The following is a 17,031-nucleotide window of genomic DNA, read 5'->3' as shown; positions in this document are numbered from 1 at the left end:
CCAGAACAGCAGGGCCAGCGTGGGTGTCCCTGCTGTACCCAGAAGCCCAGCTGCCTGCGGACAAGGACGGAAGGAAGCCAAGACCCCTCACCCACAAAGGGCTCATGGATCAGGAACACTGAAGGCCATGGAAAACAAACAACATTTTATCTAGTGCAGGGACTTTAGTGTTGGGCAGGGCTGATATTCCGAAACAGCTCTGTTACAGGAGGCTGGTCCGCAATATAATTCAGGAATTGGTTTTTGTTTCAATATAAATCATAGAATTAGAGGATGGTAGTGTGGCAAACCCTCCATTAAAGCCTTCCAATTTATGTGGAGATGACCCTGAGTTCTTAAAGGCTATACCAGCACAGTAAATCCTGGATGGATCACTTTGCCTCTCTTGGTCTCAGTTTACCCATCTGTAAAGTGAGCAGATGGTACTATATAATCTCTAAGGTCTTCACTGGCTCTATGGTTCAATGCCCTCCCCTTCAGCCTCTACAGTCAATAGACAAATATGAAGCACCTACTATTCGTCAGGCACTGTGGGGGGTATATAGTTCCATATCCATTCCCACTTAGTAGAAGGTTCATTTGCCTTTTGAAGTAGAAGTAGGAGTCAAGGGCAGCAAAATCCCTGTCCTAGATCTGCCACTAACTTGCTGTGTACATGAGGGTTAGTCATTCAACTTCTCTGGGTCTCAGCTTATCTATAAAAGGAGAGTCAGATTAAATGACCTCCCAAGTGGCTTCCAGGTTTAAAAGTCTATACTTTCTCCCCAGTTTGCTTGTGAACTCCTTTAGGGTAGGGGCATTCACACCCTTTTGTTTATTTGGAATCCCTGCCCCAGAGTACTCTTTCTCCATAATAGAGCTCACTGAAGACAGGGGTTGGAGCTAGCAAGGCCAAACCTATCACAGTCATGTTCTTTCCTCTAATGAAGTACCCCTTAGGATTACTCCTCCAAAAGAAAAGGATAAAGTATTACCCAAATATGACACCTCAGAAACTGGTCATTAGCAACCTGGTAAGTTTACTTCCAAAAAGTTGGTGGAGAGTACATTTGGGATTTAAAAAAAAAAAGCCATTAAATTAAAACAGACAAATAGAAGAAAACAGGGGCTTTCGTTGTAGCGCATCAGAAAATGCCACCTGACTTGGGAGTCAGAAGACTCAGCTTCTTCTACTGACTCTGCCATTGACTCTTTGGAGGGACTTAAGCAAGCCAATTAGAGGATAAAGGCAGTTAGAGCTCCAAAGGACTTCTGAGGTCAGTGAGTCCCTGGGAGAGAAGGGAATGACTCACCTAATGTCCTACTTCTATTAAACACTGGGGAAACATTGGGATTCAATTGAAAGAGCTCTTGAAAAAAATCACAATCTCACTGGGCTTTACTTTCCTCATCTGTAAAATGGGGGTGGAGGGTGGTCTCTAAGGCCCCTTCCAGGACTAAGTCTATGCTCCTATGGTCTGAAACTGCTCTCCCACCATGCTCCTGGTCTCTACTTACCCTCTATCCCCTCATATGTAAAACTGCCTAATACTCATTTAATGGTTTTTGAGCACACCAAATGAGATAACATATGTAGATAGGCTGTATGTTGGTTATCATCATAGGTCAAAGAAAAGCTTAGCTTTTTCCTTCATCCACATCATTCTAAGTTTTCCATCACCAGTAAATGATGGTTCCTGTCCAGTGACAAACAGGACCTTCCCCTTGACAACGCTGGAACCAGATCAGAGTAAAGAATGCACTGGCTGTAAGATACAGGGGGAAAGGGACTCCACCTATCCGGAGTCCTCTCTGGACCCTGAGCAGCTGTCAATCATCTCCTTTCCTTCCTTCTTCAAAGGCTCCCTTCCTTTAGCAAAAGCTGCCTGAGATTTCAGCCTCTGTTCTCTTAAAGGCACATTTGAGTCAGCTATTTAAAACACAATCTCCTTATATTATCTTAATTGTTAGAATGACACCCTTTTATAATCACCCAGGACCTACTTAACTCTTTTAATTCTGTATAATAAGTGCTATTCCTTGGAGTGGATCTCCAAAGCTGAAAAAAGTTCTTGACTTTTGTCTAGATTTTGCTTTTAAGAAATAAGTTTTATAAACACATCACATGTCAAATGTTTTCTTCTCTGCTAGGGTTATTAGGGGTGAAGGGGGATGAATATGACCAAAGCAGGAAGTAAGAGGAAAAAACTAGTGATCCTAAAAGACAGTGCTATGAAAGTGGACACACAGAGGCCATGGAAAGTGGGCATGAGAATTGTCTTTGAGTATTTGGGAGAGGGGTGTCATTGAAGAAGGGTCAATTTGGGCTGTTTCCCCCAAAACTGAGAGCAGTGGGTGAAAGCTACAGAGGCAAATTTAGGCCTGATGTCAGGAAAAACCTCCTAAAATATTCTCAGAATCATAGATTGAGAGTTAGGGCATCTAGTCCAACCTCCTCGTGTTATAGAAAAGAAAATTATGGCCAAGGAAAAGTAAAGAGACTTGCCCTGAGTCACAAAGGTAGGAAGCAACCAGAGGTGAGATTTGAATTGGGGTCCCCTGACTCCAAAGTCAGCCCTCTGTAGGCTGGACCATGCTCCAGAAAGAAGCAAGGCTCTGGAAGTGAGGCTTCCCCCCTCAATGGCAGTTGGTGAAGAACAGAAGAGTTCTGGACTTGGAATCATGAAAATCTGAGTTCAGATATGGCCTTGGACATTTACTAACTGTGCAGATCTGGGCAAGTCATAGAACCTGTCTCAGAATCAACTTCCTCATTTGGAAAATGAGAATAATGTCTCCTGCTTCATAGGACTGTGGTGAGGGACAACTGAGAGGATACAAGGAAAGCGCGATTGCTACATGAATGTGAGGATGATGATGGCGGTGATGATGATGGTCTTCAAGCAAAAGTTGGATGATCACTTGTCAAAGAAGGGACTCTTGTATTGGTTGGAGATGACCACTGAAGTCCCTTTCAACTCCTGAGATTACTTCTGAGCCTCTAGTTTAAAGAAGGGGCAATAATGAAAGAAAGACAGAGAAAAGAGAAGACAGAGATAGAAAAGAGAGACAGAGAGAACAAAGAGAAAGACAGAGAAAAGAGAGGAGAGAGAGAGAAAAGAAAGGGGAAAGAGAGAGAAGGGACAGAGAGAGTGAGAGCACATTGGCCTCGGGGCTCAGAAGACTTAGCTTAATTTCCTCCTACATGATCATGGACAAGTTCCCTCCCCTCCCTGAGACTCACTTTTGTTGTCTCTAAAATGGAAATAATGACGCGTAAATTATCTCACAGAGGTGTCCTGAGAAAAGCACTCTGTCAACTTTTTAGTATTTATATAAATGTGAGCTTTTCTGATTACTGCAGCATCTTCTCAGTGACAGTTATCATATCATGTCCTTAGCCCCAAGTATACAACACAAATTAAAGGGGAAATCTAAAGCTAGGAATAGCTAAGGGGAGTAGAAAACACACACACACACACACACACACACACACACACACACGTCCTATAAAAGAAAATGCCCATGTACAATACTGCAGACCAAATGATGCTTAATCATTTCCTAATCTAATTGCAGCAATATTGCAAAGGCACCAAACTAGAAATCATATTATCCATGTTTGTTCCCCTTTACCAAGAGGAAAATGAGAGGAATTTAGGCCTCTGTTATGACAGGAGCTGGAAAATAACTTCAAGAGACTAGCTATGGTTGGCTAAACCAAACCCAGACCCAGGTGAGAAAGGAGGAGGTTTAAGGCCTATTAGCCAGTAGAACTGAGTAACTGGAAAACCAATAATTGTCCTGAAAAACTGATAATGTTTTCAGCAGGGAGGTATAAGGCTACTAGGGCAAAATGTCATCCACATCACAGGCGATTGCCAGAAACGATCATGATGTAAAAACAAAAGGCTTGTTCTTTTAATGCTACAAAGTGATAGAAGTGAACATTCAAAGCAGAGGGATTTAAAAATCTAGACCAGCTAGGGTTCATCTTTCCTGAACAACCGAGACAGAAAGAAACTCCAGTGCCCAGGTTCGTTGGTGGTTTGGTAAAAGATGGCCAATGACAGTGAACGCCCCCGGGCCAGAAATATTCTCAAGGCCAGTGTGTCTCCTGTACCACTGTGGCTCAGAATTTCTACTGTAGTTTGGACCAAAGTTAGGAGGTTCAGCTCTGTCATTTAGCTCTAAGTGACTTTGGACAAGTAACCTCAGCTCTGTCCCTTTGTTTCTTCATCAAAGGGCAAACTTGGGCAAGATGACCTTTCAGGACTCTTCCTGTGCTCCATTTCTATAACTACCTACAATTTAAGTCCAGTCTCCTGACTCCGGATGTACATACAATTCAACCTCCTGCCAAGTATGCCTTTCAAATGGCTTGTGTACCTAGCCACAAACGAATTTGTGGTCATACTACCAAAAAAGAAAAAAATAAAAAGATAGTGCAAACAAACAGAAGCCTATAGGCCCCTGGGACTAAATGAAGATAGGCCCTAAGTCAAGTTTCCTTCTCTTGATCTCCACTACCACGGGAATATTCATCGGAGATCTCCCTGTTAGGGAAAAGATCATAGGTTTAAAGATGGGAAAGACATTCGACAGTTTATTTTCCAATTTTACAGATAAGTAAAGTGAGGCCCAGAGAGTTTGTGACTTGTCCAAGGTCACAGAGGTAGTAAGCTGCGAAGATAGTCCTCTCACTCCTAATTCTAGGTTCTTTCCATTATAACACACTATTGTACCATAAGCATTGTACCCCAGAATTGGAAAAAGCATTGGAATTGGAACCTGAGGGTTGGGGTTCAGATGCCAGCCAGGTCACTTACTACCTGTATGACCTCAAACAATAATAATAACAAAAACAAAGAGGCTTAAGGAACCAGGAATCTGGAAGCCCTGGTTTAGGTAAACTCTTCCACAGACTAGCTATATGGTCCTTCAAAATTCACCAAACCTCTCAGTATCCCCAGGCAGGAGTTCTTAACCTGGATTCTATGAACTTAGGTTTGGTTTTGGTTTTGGTTCTAATATTCTGATAACTAGATTTCATTGTAATTTGTTTCTTTTGAAATCTTTCAGGACCTTCATGATCAAATTGGTCTCTGTGCTATAGTGAAAGCTTTGGTTTTACATCGGAGCAAAATAAATTCATCACATTTAGGACAAAAAAAAGAAATTCTATGCATTTTATGTGATACATTTAAGAAACACTATTCTGAGAGGGGTTCATAGGCTGAACCAGACTGAAAAAAAGGGATTCATGATAGAAAAAAGAATCCCTGCTTTAAGAATATATGGTACAAATGAGGTGTAGCAAAGAAGTAAGTTTTTACACCAGGAATTCCCAACACAGAGAATTCACAGATGTAGACCAAAAAATAAAATTTAAAAAGAGCTGAAAAGGCCATATAGGTCATGATCACACAGCTAACTAGTATCTGAGGCAGGATTTGAATCCAGATTCTCTCCTAGCTCCAAGTCAAGTGCTCTTTCCCCTATACTTCAATGTTTCTTTGGGCAAGTGACCACCTCTCAGGACCTCAGTTTCCACATCTGTCCAGAGATGGTTTCTAAGGTCCCTTCCAGTTCTCAATCCATGATTCTAAGAATAGAAAACACTAAGGGACATTTAAGTCGCTAGGGGAAATGCTTGCCTGATAGAATCACAAAGCTGGAAAAGTTCATTTAGACAGCTCCTCCTCATTCCAAAGAGGAAGAAACTGGGAAACTCAAGTCACATCAAATCAGTAGTGGAGGTGCTTGGAACCTAGAACCTAGGTCTCCTGATTCTTAGTTCAAGATCCTTACAGTATAGCTGACAGCCTCCCCCCAGGGGGATACACATCTTTATACTACTGGATTGTCTGGTGATTTGAAACTGACCTCATCCCTTGCTTTGTTAGGGGAAGAGGGAGGAGGACTCTAAGTTATTAGGAACCAAAGCTGGTTTCTGAGGGAACTCCTGTGGTTAAAACTTGGAGAATACATACCTCTTCTGCCTCCTTGGCCACATTCTTGCAGTACTACCATTTAGGGGAAGCCAATGTGGATAGGTGGACTGGAATGTCAGCTAGTCTGGGGAAGCATCTGCTAGATAAAGGTTCTAAAATCAGCACTCTTAGCCGTAAACCAGGATCCTTCCACCACCTAAGGCAAAGGGGCCAATGTCATTGTCATTTCTTCCAGAAAGACCTAGAAGGCCCTCCACAGTCTGTCACCCAGTTCCTGTCTTTTTAATTCTCAAGAAGCCTAAAGACTACCAGCCTCAGAAAACAACAAACAGGAACCCTAGCTCTGCCACTTACTACTTCTGTGTGGTCTTAGGAAAGGTACCAACAACCTCTCTGGGCCTCAGTTTCCTCATTTGTAAAACAAGGAAGTTGGACTAAGATTCCTTGCAGATTTAGACCTATGAATCCTAGCAAGCAGCTGCCCTGCTTTTTAAAAAAATTTCCACACCTTCCTGAAAATCTGCAACATAATCGACCCCTTATTGCAATTATTTTTTAAGGCTCCCCCTCCTCCCCACCCCTGCCTTGAGAATGTGATGCCACACAGGAATTCTGTTACCGATTCCCAGCGGCCTTTGTTCTTGGAAGAGGCCAAGCTTCCCACACAATCCAGACAGAATTCCAGATACACTATTAAAAAGTTCACACTTTTGAGAAGTGATTTCTAGGTCAGGTAGCCTTCCTGGAATTGAAAATCAGGGAATTAATACAATTCTCCTTGTTTATTTCACTCAGTCCTTCAGTAGTCAAAGACAAATGCAATGGTTTTTGTTGTCTTTAGGGCTGGGCTATTCTGGAAAGAACAGTAATGGTAGAGGGGAGGGGGTATCAGACTTGGAATCCGATTCTCTTAGATTTAGAGCTAGAAGATATCATAGAGGCCATGAAGTACAACATACTCTTTTTCTAGATGAGGAACTGATTTTCAGAGAGGCTATACAACATGACTGGGGTCACACAGTCAGTTCATGCAAGATGTAGGCCTTAAACCCATGAGGTCAGTTCTCTATCTGCTATGTCCTGAAAGAACCATATTCTTGGAGAATAAATGAACCAGAACTAAGGGACAAGCAGATATTTAAACTGCTTTGCCACTAAGTGACTAACTAAAGCCCTATCCTTTCTCTTTTGTAGCACTGGGATTCTAAGAAATAAACTCCTCTGAGTAGTTATGAGCTGATTCTGGAAGCCCCTTGGGGACTGATAAGGCTCACCTTGTAGGGTGAGCCAATCATTAGGTGATGGTGGTCTCCTGTCTTCCAAGAACTAGTCTGGACCAAAGAGTGCTTGTCAAGTCTTTCCACAATAAATGTTGTAATCAGCCAAACAAAAGCCCCTTGGAGAAGGGGGGGGGGGGGAGGGGGGGGAGACTGCTCCTGTTACAAGCCTTCTCAAAACACAAAAGGCAATGAAACTGGGGCCTGAAGTATGGGGGGAGGGGAATCACTCCGGCTGCCCTAGGTAAGGATCCTCCAATTAATGTGCTCCTGGCTCCCAATGACAGCTGGAGTCGGCCCAGACCCGCCCAGCTGGGATGCCCTGCCCACTGAAGTACAGACATATAGCTGCCCAGGCAGGAAAGGCCGGCTAGGGTAAGATCGGCACATCATTACCCCAAAGACCCAGAGTTACACACAAGAGGCTTCTTGTCTGGGCCTCTATTCTCATGCTAATTTTCAGGAATCTAGATCCCTTCACTTCCCAGCTCTGCCCACACCAAGCCTCGGGCTTTCCCAGGAAGGCTATTGGTGCTTGAGAGAGAGGGTTCAAGACCGGGGTACGTACCAGAGAGTGTCTAGGGAGATTACTACTTTGACCAAAGGGAGTCCCTTTTATGTGGCCCCCCCCTCCGCCCCGCTGCAATACCCCAAACCGTGTTTTCCCTAGAAGAGAGACTTGAGGAAAAAACTCCCCACTCTCACGATGGAGTCCTAAGCCACAGAAATGCAGCCAGGGAGGCAATGACACGCTAAAACAACTTTCAAAGATGAAGCAAGCTGAAGATTAAATTAGGCAGCTCTTCCAACTTCATGGACGGAGCCACCACCAAGACTCACACAGTCACTCATACAGGTGGCCTATCCTCTCTCCAACAGCCCAGCTCAATAAGCTCACTGATCCCAAAAAGGATCCTGGGCCCTATAACAACACATGTCAAACCTTTAGCAGGTCTCCACATTCTACCTAGTAATACCGGAAGAACATCCACAAAGTCAACCAGCAAGCCCTTTGGAAAATGGCCAAACAATGCAGATGTGTTATTATAGCACCCCTGATCCTTTGGATTCCCATGGACCTGAATAAAAGGTCTAGATTCTGGCTGAACTCCATCTTCTCCCCCCCACCCTTCCTAACCCAACACCTTCAACAGTCCAATTCCTCATGCTGACTTTAGAAGCTGGGGAAATGTGGGTTTCCTCACCTCTTAGCCTCAGAGTCCTCTGAGTGACAACAAATCTAGGCAAAGGATAAAAGGATTAGGCCACCAGACTAGCTCAGGAGTAGTGAAATCTAAGAAATCTAATTATCCCAGACACCTTGACCTTCCCCTCAGGCCCAATCACATAGCCATTCACCAGTTATAGTGGTTATACTTATACAGTGGCCCTCTGGGATACAAAAAGCAGAGTAAGGTTACTGGTTGCCCCCTCCCCATACTGGCCCCATAACATCCTTACAGACTCTTACTGCTTATGTGACCTTGGGCCTCAGTTTTCTCATCTGTAAAATGAAAGGGTTAGGCTGGGTGACCCCCTGGCTCTAAAGCTATGACCCTCCTATACCCAATAAGGGCCAGAGCATTTGCTGTTTGTGCATAACAGGTGGATAAAGGTCACTATTGGGTATATTAAGGAAGGTCCCTTAAGTGCAGACAGGATCATTCCCATGGAACCAGCTACAGGGTATTCATCATAATCACATACAAAACAAGCAGCCAGGCTCTGGTCAGAAAGCCAGCGCTCAAGAGTTCTTTCCCTGTGGCTGCCTGTGTCATGTAGCATGTCAACAAACCTGTGGGCATGCCATTTGGGGGGGGCGGTGAAGGTGCCTTCCTAGCCCTGCATCTTGCCTGAATGTGGGGTTTGCTATGGGAGACTAGGAGAAGGGAAAGGTCTGAGTCACTTTTTGTAGCTATAGAAACCATCTGAGCTGTGGCAACCAGCCTGGTTCCATGTACTTTCTTCTCTTCTCTGAGGGGACCAGAGGCCAGCTACAAACACATCTGTTTCTTTCCCCACCACTTCAAGAACCCCCTTGCCGCAGATTCACGCTCCCAAGAATTGAAAACCACAACTGGGAGTTTTAGAGTACATCAGCTCAGCAGACTATTAGAACCAAGCACATAGGCAGCTGCTGGACCTCAGCTGAGTAATACAGAAGGGCTCTGAGTCCTAGAATGGGAGAGCTAGCTCTATTCCATTAAAATATGGCGGTCTTCCCAAGAGACCCAAGAAAGGTACTTAGCCTGAGAGTCCTGCCCCTCCCCAACTTTCCTCCTTCCTCTCTCAACCTTCTTCATCCTACAGGATGTCTGGTCCTATCTATTCTCCAATGCCTGTGTCATGATCCTATCCTCATCTGACCACATCGGCCTCTAGGGACTCTCTCTCCTTTCAACTTCATTAATGTCATCAACCACGCTCTGTACCCTTCATTTGCCCCTCGTACAGGATTGTCAGATTTAGAGTTAGCAGGGTCCTTAGAGACTAGTCCAACATCCTCATTTTATAGATGAGAAAACAGAGGCCCAGTGACATTAAATGATCTTTCCATAGTTGCAATTAGTGAGAGCCAGCCTCTATATCAGGAACCCCTGGGTTCAAGTCTTTCCTCTGACATATCCTGGGTTTGCGCTCCTGAACAAAATCATGGACCCTATCAGTTCTATAGGTGAGACAATATAAGTAAGTCAGCCTTACTTACAGAGAAGGTAGAGGGCAACCTGGTGGTGGAGAGTTCCTGACAGTAACAAGATCATGGGTTCAGTCTTTAGCCTACAAAGACAGTAATGTGCAGAGCTGGAATTGAAATCCATGCCCTCTAACTTCAAATTTAGTCCTATTTTGATTAGATCGCATAGCATCACTATCATATCTTATGTTATTCTGTATTATTTAACTTCTTACAGATATACATATATAACATATATGAATGTCCTTAGGTATCTATGCACGTATGTGTGTGTATGTACAGAAGCAGCTCAGTGGCTCAGTCAGTGGATAAAGTTCTAGGCCTGGGGTCAGAAAGACTCATCTTCCTGAGTTCAAATCTGATCTCAGACACTTCCTAGCTGTGTGACCTTGGCCAAGTCACTTAACCTGTTTGCCTCACTTTCCTCATCTGTAAAATGAGCTAGAGAAGGAAATGGCAAACCACTCCAGTATCTTTGCTAAGAAAACTCCAAAAGGGGTCATGAAGAGTTGGACACGACTGAAAAATGATTGAACAAGAACAAAAATGTGTATGTATATATGTCTCTCTATATGCTTATATATAAAGACATATATGTGTGTATATAATGTATGTGTGCAGCCTTCTTAAGCTCCTTGAGGGCAGAAATTGTCTTGGAATTCTTATGTTCCCTATGATTCTATGTACTCTGGATGAGAAAGCATTGCATCCTTCTCTTAAGAAACCACTGATGGGATCATACTGCCCTAGCTGGTGGAGCCCAGGCTAGCTACCATCCCCAAAGCAATATCTGAAATGCAAAGGCAGAGGGTAGCTCCTCCAAGGCACTAAGAAACACATCCAATTCTCTTACATGGCATCAGGGGAGTTCCCACAATGTATCAGGGGCATCACCACATTTCCTCTGAGTTCTAGGGTAAGAGGGGCAACCTACAAACCCTAGTCTTTCCTGTCAGCAGACTAAAATTCTAGTAGAAGTGACTTGCAGCCCCTCAGGCATCCTGTCTGTGAGCTGGGGGGAGGGCCTTCCAGATCCCTAATCCATCCTTCACCAGTAGGGACACTCCCTGGACACATTTATCACAGCAGCCAGCTGGAAAAACCTCTTGTGCTACTGAGGTGGGCTGCAGACGAATCCCACCCCAAAAGCTGAACTCCTATACTCCAGAAAGATAGCTTTTCATACTCCTAAAACATTAGCAAACATTGTTTTATTTGATTCTCATGAAATCGGTGTAGCATTTAGACCCATTTAACAGATGAGAAAAGTAAGACTCACTGTGAAGTGACTGAGTCCCCTGATTCCTAATCTAAGATTCTTGCCTCAATTCTCTTCTAATTTATCAAATCTTCCTGTAGCCTGTAAAATTTGTTGTCATCTTCTGACACCGGGGGCAGTAGTATGTTATAGCAGGAAAAGCAATGGATTTGGAGGCAAGACAACCTGGGCAGGTAGGGGTACTGTGCATCAGTGCACAGAGCCCCAGACTGGAGTCAGGAAGATCTGAGTTCAAATCCTGCCTTACTCTTACTAGCCTTGTGACCCATGGCAAGTCACTTAACCCCGTTTGCCTCAGTTTCCTCACCTGTAAAAGTGAGCTGGAGAAGGAAATGGCAAACCATCCCAACATCTCTGCCAAGAAAACACCAAATCAGTCAAGAAGAATCAGACAGGACTGAACAACAAAAAACAACCTGGGTTCAAATGCTAGCTTCTGCATTTACTAACTTGACCTTGGGCAAATCTGTCTGTCTCAGCTTTCTCACCTGTAAAATGAGGAGGCTAGACAAGACACCTCCTCCAAGATCTGTTCCAGTCTTAAAATCCTGACTCTTAACTCTCTTGAAGGTCTTTTTTGTTTTTTTGTTTAAAGCCTTTATGAAAGTTTTCTCTCCTCCAGCTCAACTGTAAACTCCCTGAGGGCAGAGCCTAGGCTTTTTGATTTCCCCTAGAGTACCAAGCACCAGATCCAGCAAGGCTTGAAGTAGAAGGCCAGTGATGCTAATTAAGCACCACTCAATTGGTGCTTTCCCCTTCCCCCTAGCTGAGAAGGGCAGAAGATTCCCAATGCCTTCCCTGGGAGACAAAGGGTGGTCAGGAACAGTGTGTGCACGGAAGCAAGCCCATCTTGCCAAGAGGTCAAACCTATTAGGCAAGGCCACAGCATCATGGTGCTGATTAGCACACACATGTTCTGTTGTGGCTTTGCAACCTTGAGAACCTCATAAAGATGGGGGGGGGGGGAAGAGGGGGAGGGCCTTCACAAAAATAAAAAAAAGTTATGAATGGAAACATACATGACATTCTCCCTCTCTGGGAGGCCCATCTTTGTCATTCTCAAAAGGGTTTTGTCTTTTGTCGGGTTTGTTTTTTTCCTAAGGAGTTTCCTGTGATAAACTTATCAGCTGCCCTCCCTGAGTAGCTTCACGAACCGACATCTTACTAAGCTGCTAGATGGGGCCATGTCCAGTGTCAGTCAGTCTGGACATAAAGGCTTAAGGATTTAGGATTTTACAATGTCATATTAATCTCATGCAAGATAGGAGGGGAGAATAATGCATCTCAAATTTCCAATCTTTTTCTGCCAATCTGGGGGGGGGGAATGGAAGTTTTCAGCTCTTCTCAACTGTGAACTGTGTTGGTTTTCTGGCCCCTGTTATTATCCTAAATGAGTAAAGGATCCACGGGTCACCAGCAATGTCAACAACACACAATATCTCCACCCAAATGTTTCTTTCCTGGGCCAGGCAGGGTAAAGAGATGCTACTGGCAATCACGGCTGTGTTTGGTTTTAAAAGTAAAACGAATTCAGGTTTCATCACCCTGAAGAACCCTTTGGTTATGCTGACACAACAAATAAAAATAAAAGATTCAATCTTTTTTTTTTTTAATCTTACAAATTACCTCTTCTGCACTGAGGGGGTCTCCCTAAATCTGAATGAATAGGCTATGCTTAATTATTCTTCTCACTAAATAAGGTGTGTAGCAATAGCTTCAAAACCCCATCCATCTTAAAATGTGTAGGCAGAGGGGAAGAAAAAAGAAAGAAATCCTCCCAACACTCTGACCTCAACTGAATTGCCAGAATCTTAACTTTAAGATTTGGTCTCCGAAACAACTTTCTACAGCCTTGTGACTCCCACAGCTAAATACTGTTCTCCTTCCTTTTTGGGGGGTGGGGGGCGGAAAGTAAAAAAAATGCTCAGAGGCAAACCCTATCTCCAAATGCCTTCCACCAGCCTCAGTCACACGTGCTCTGTGGCAGACCTTGCTTTCAATGTGTCTTTTGTTTGATGCTGGTGTTTCAACATCCTCAAGTTAAAGAGAAAAAGGTCAGCGCAAGTCTTCTGGCATTCATAAACCTGAATCAGGCCTCGCTATGGGGAGATTGATGGCACAGTAAATTTCTCTCAATCAAAAGCCCCAGGAGTGGGGCGGGGTGGGGTAGGGAGAGCCACTAGGAATCCTACTCTGCATCAGTTAAATAAATGCTTGTCTCCTCCCCAGCAAAAAAGGCAGCCAAGAATCCAGAAAAGGCTAAGGCTCTAGGGTTTTGATCTTCCTAACTTTCTCCACTTATTAGTATGTTAGGACAAGTTTTGAACTTTCCAAGGGCTAGCAAATGCCGAAGAGTAAAAGTTACAATTCTCAACCAGTAAAACAAACAAATTTCTCCTCCCTGGTCCAGCACATTTGATCCATACCTTAAAACATACTTACACTTACACACACACACCTTTTTTTTTTTTTTTAATAAACTCTGAGAGAAGCCCTGGATTCCCTTCCTGCCCAGGGTGACTTCCCATACCCGGAGAGGAGAAGGAGGAAGAGACGACGACATCATTTAACCCTGCAGTTTACAAGGCCAGGTTCCCATATTGCAGCCAGGAGAGAAACTGTTGCTCAAGAAAATCCCTTAAAAAGCCCTTGGCACCGCAAGGCAGGCAGCTCGAACGAAGCTCCTGAAGCCAGGCGCCAGGCCATCGCCTTAATGGGCTGCTGCCCTTTTAAATTTTATAAGGCACCATGCCTTCTGATGCACACAGTTGGAGTGGGGGGTATTGGTGGTCTCTAAAATGACTTTCTTATCTGAAAAGGAAAGAGGAACCCTCCCAAACTCCTCTAGGTCATTCATTCTAGCCCAGTCTCTCCCTCCCAACCCGCCCCCCCGCCCCCCCCTTTCCAACTCGCTCTCAAGGAACCTTTGAGACAACATTTGTTTAGGTTGCCAACTTAAATCTTCCTCCCTCTCGTCACTGCATTGAGAAAGCAGTCAGAGGAAAGGAGAGAAAGGGGAGGGGGAAGAAGGAGGGGGAAGGAGAAGAAGGGGGAAGGAGGGGGAGGAGGGGGAAGAGGAGAAGGAGGGAAGAAGGGAGGGAAGGAAGGAGGGGACAGCCAGCACCCAGACCTGCTCCAGCAAAACCCACTCTTCGGGCACTTATGCCATCCAAACGTTGGCCCGTGGTTGCCCGGGGAGGCACTCACCTACCCATTGGGACACCAAGAGAAGCTGGTCCCGGACCCAGAGAAGAGAGTCCCGAGCCCTGCCCAGGCTTTCCCTTCCACTCTGAGCCCTCAATTCCTTCTCAGGTCTCAGCTGGACTGAACTCAGCAGCCACCTCTCAGGCTACCGCTCCTCTAGTTTAGGGACACCCTCGGCCCCCGAGACGCGCCCTTCCAGAGGGGTTCTAGCTATCCACTCGGGGAGCGCTCGGATGGGGGGAGGGAGAGTGCGGGGCGCAAGGGAAAGTTTGAAGCTCCCAGCGCGCGGTGCACAACTCTTAACTTGCCGGCCCCCGGGATCGCTAGCTCTCGGTGTCTCTCCCCAGGGAAGGGGAGAGCTGGGGTGCTTAAGAGGAGCTCTCTGGGCCGCTTGCACGCACTCCTTTCTCCAGTTGTTTACATTCTTGGAGTGTCTTTTAAACCCGGGGTCTGAGGCTCTCGCCCCTTTAGGCGGCTGCAGCTCAGCCTCCCGTGAAAACGGTCCCCTCCTCTCCCGCCCCCCACCCCGCCTTCACAATGCCACCATCCACCACCCCCCCCTTCCCCCCCCTCCTCGCGCTCTCTCTCTCTCTCTCTCTCTCTCTCTCTCTCTCTCTCTCTCTCTCCTAGATCCCGCTTCTGCCGCTGTTTCTATGTGGTTTTATTTTCCCTCCATCATAGCCCCCCTCTCCTTTACCCCTCCCCTGGCTTCCTGGACAGATGTACACCGGAGTGGGGGAGAGCGCGCTGGCTTAGCTTGCTTCTTTCTCCAGCTGGGGAGGGGAGGGGAGAAGGGGAAGGAGAAAGAGAAACCCCACTTTCCAGTGTTCCCCCTTCCAGCCCCAGACACAAGGAACATGAAACAACCTTCCCTAAGACAGCCTCCCTCCTCCCTCGGAGCCCCCCCTTGCCCAGCCCCTCCAATCTCTGCCACCCACCCTCCACTCCACCAGGGACAGCAAAAGACACAGAGAAAGGAACTGGAGGCGACAGATCACTTTAGCTTCTGGACATATACACACACAGAAAATGCTCCTTCCTAAGCGGCCAGGCTTCTCCCCCGGCTGGGGCAGCTCCGCAGGCAGGCGGCGGTGTCCCCTAGTCGAGCTTTAAACCTCCTTTTGTTTTTAAGGAGTTCCCGGCTACCGGCCACGGAGCGCGCACATACATACACACACACACACACATACATACACTCACACACACACACACCTTTAGCATTGCAACATTGTGTCTTCCCTTCCACAAGCCACAAACACACTAAGTAACAACAACAATTATCACCCTCACAAACACACACATACACACACAAACTTAACGCCCACCGGAAAGAAGACTTAAGGCAATATCCCCCACATTCTCCAACCCCGGAGTAATGCCTGCGCTCCCCTTGGCCCCTCCACACCACGTACAGGGAGCGTGGATAGCCACGCTGAGAGAAAGGCATGGTTTCTTTACACACAGATGGATACACAGACACATAAATCGTTACCAGGAACCCCCGATTCCCTTCAGCTCCCCGCTCCCCCGAGCCTGAACACCAAGGCAGGCTCCCTTTAGCCTTCAGCACTAACTGACCCTCCTACCTACCTCTATCTCCAGCCCTTTAAGATAGAGGGGGGGAAAAAACAACACACACACACACACACAACAAACCATCCACCTCCACACGTTTCCAGCCCTAAGTCATTGCAAGAGAGAAGAAAAAGCAAATGCAAGATCCCACGAAAACAATCACAATTACGGGCACTAGCACGAGTCTGCCTAATCCACGATTCCGCGCTGCTTCTAAGGGGTGGGCGGGCTCCGGGAGTGGGGGGCCCTGGTCCATTGTGTCCGCCCCCGGTTCCCCTCCCTCCGGCTCGGGCTCCGGCTCCAGCCCCAGCCCCAGCCCCAGCCCCAGGAGGAGGACGACAAACTTACCCACCGCTTAGCGAGGAGCCGGGGCCGCACGCAGCAGCAGCAGCGGCGGCGGCAGCGGCGGCAGCGGCAGCAGCGGCGGCACCGGCAGCGGCAGCAGCAGCCAGAGAAATCAGGGAAGGAGGAAGGACACACGGGCAAAATCCTTTTCGCTCTCTCTCGCTCTCTCTTTTTCTCCTTTCCTTTTTCTCCCCCAATGGATTTTGGGGAGGGGGAGGGCGGGGGAGATCTGTGCGGTTGGTGGTGGAGAGGGGGAGGGAGAGCGGGAGGAAAAAAAGAGGGGGGGAGAGAAATCAGAATTACGACTGGATACGAGCTTTATTTCTCTGCTCGCTCGCTCTCTCCTTTGCTCTCTCGCTCTCGCTCCCCCCCCCCCCCTTTTTTAATGTCCACAGACAGTGAAAAGGAACTCGGCGTTAGTGGGTGAGTAAGTGAATCAACTAGCCTGAAGCAGAGCAAGTTGAAGTGTCAAATTACATTGGCTATTCTATTTCCAAAGGGCCCCGCTCACTGCCGGCTGCCGGCAAAAGCTGTCCTAGATTTCTATCTGAAAGGGAGCGCGTCTCCTCCTCCTCTTCCTCCTCCTCTCAGCCAGGGATGCCACTTTTCCTCTTCCCTCCTTCTTTTTCTTTTTCTCCCCCCCCACCAGGAAAACACACACACACATCCTAACACACACACACACACACACACACACACACACACACACACACACACACACAC

General features: G+C 46.4%; 1 protein-coding gene across 9 annotated transcripts in view; it reads right to left on the bottom strand.

The window, feature by feature from the left end:
* ZMIZ1 (zinc finger MIZ-type containing 1) overlaps window positions 1-17,031 on the bottom strand; it is a 445,041-nt gene that overhangs the window by 427,560 nt on the left and 450 nt on the right. The window contains exon 1 of one of the 9 annotated variants that reach the window (XM_069068344.1): window positions 16,312-16,761. The exons of 1 other annotated variant lie outside the window; for it this stretch is intronic. The gene's annotated coding sequence lies outside the window, so the exon portion shown is untranslated. Of the gene's footprint in view, window positions 1-5,972; window positions 5,993-14,391; window positions 14,825-15,410; window positions 15,592-16,132; window positions 16,154-16,311; window positions 16,762-17,031 lie in introns of those variants that run through there. 7 more of the 9 variants (XM_069068335.1, XM_069068338.1, XM_069068342.1 and 4 more) reach the window with 7 other exon arrangements.

The sequence above is a fragment of the Petaurus breviceps genome, unplaced genomic scaffold (assembly GCF_028583685.1).
Source record: "Petaurus breviceps papuanus isolate PSGF00001 unplaced genomic scaffold, PetGlider_PUasm1.0 90762, whole genome shotgun sequence".
In the NCBI taxonomy this organism is placed as follows: domain Eukaryota; kingdom Metazoa; phylum Chordata; class Mammalia; order Diprotodontia; family Petauridae; genus Petaurus; species Petaurus breviceps.
This window is presented reverse-complemented; position numbering and strand designations above follow the sequence as displayed.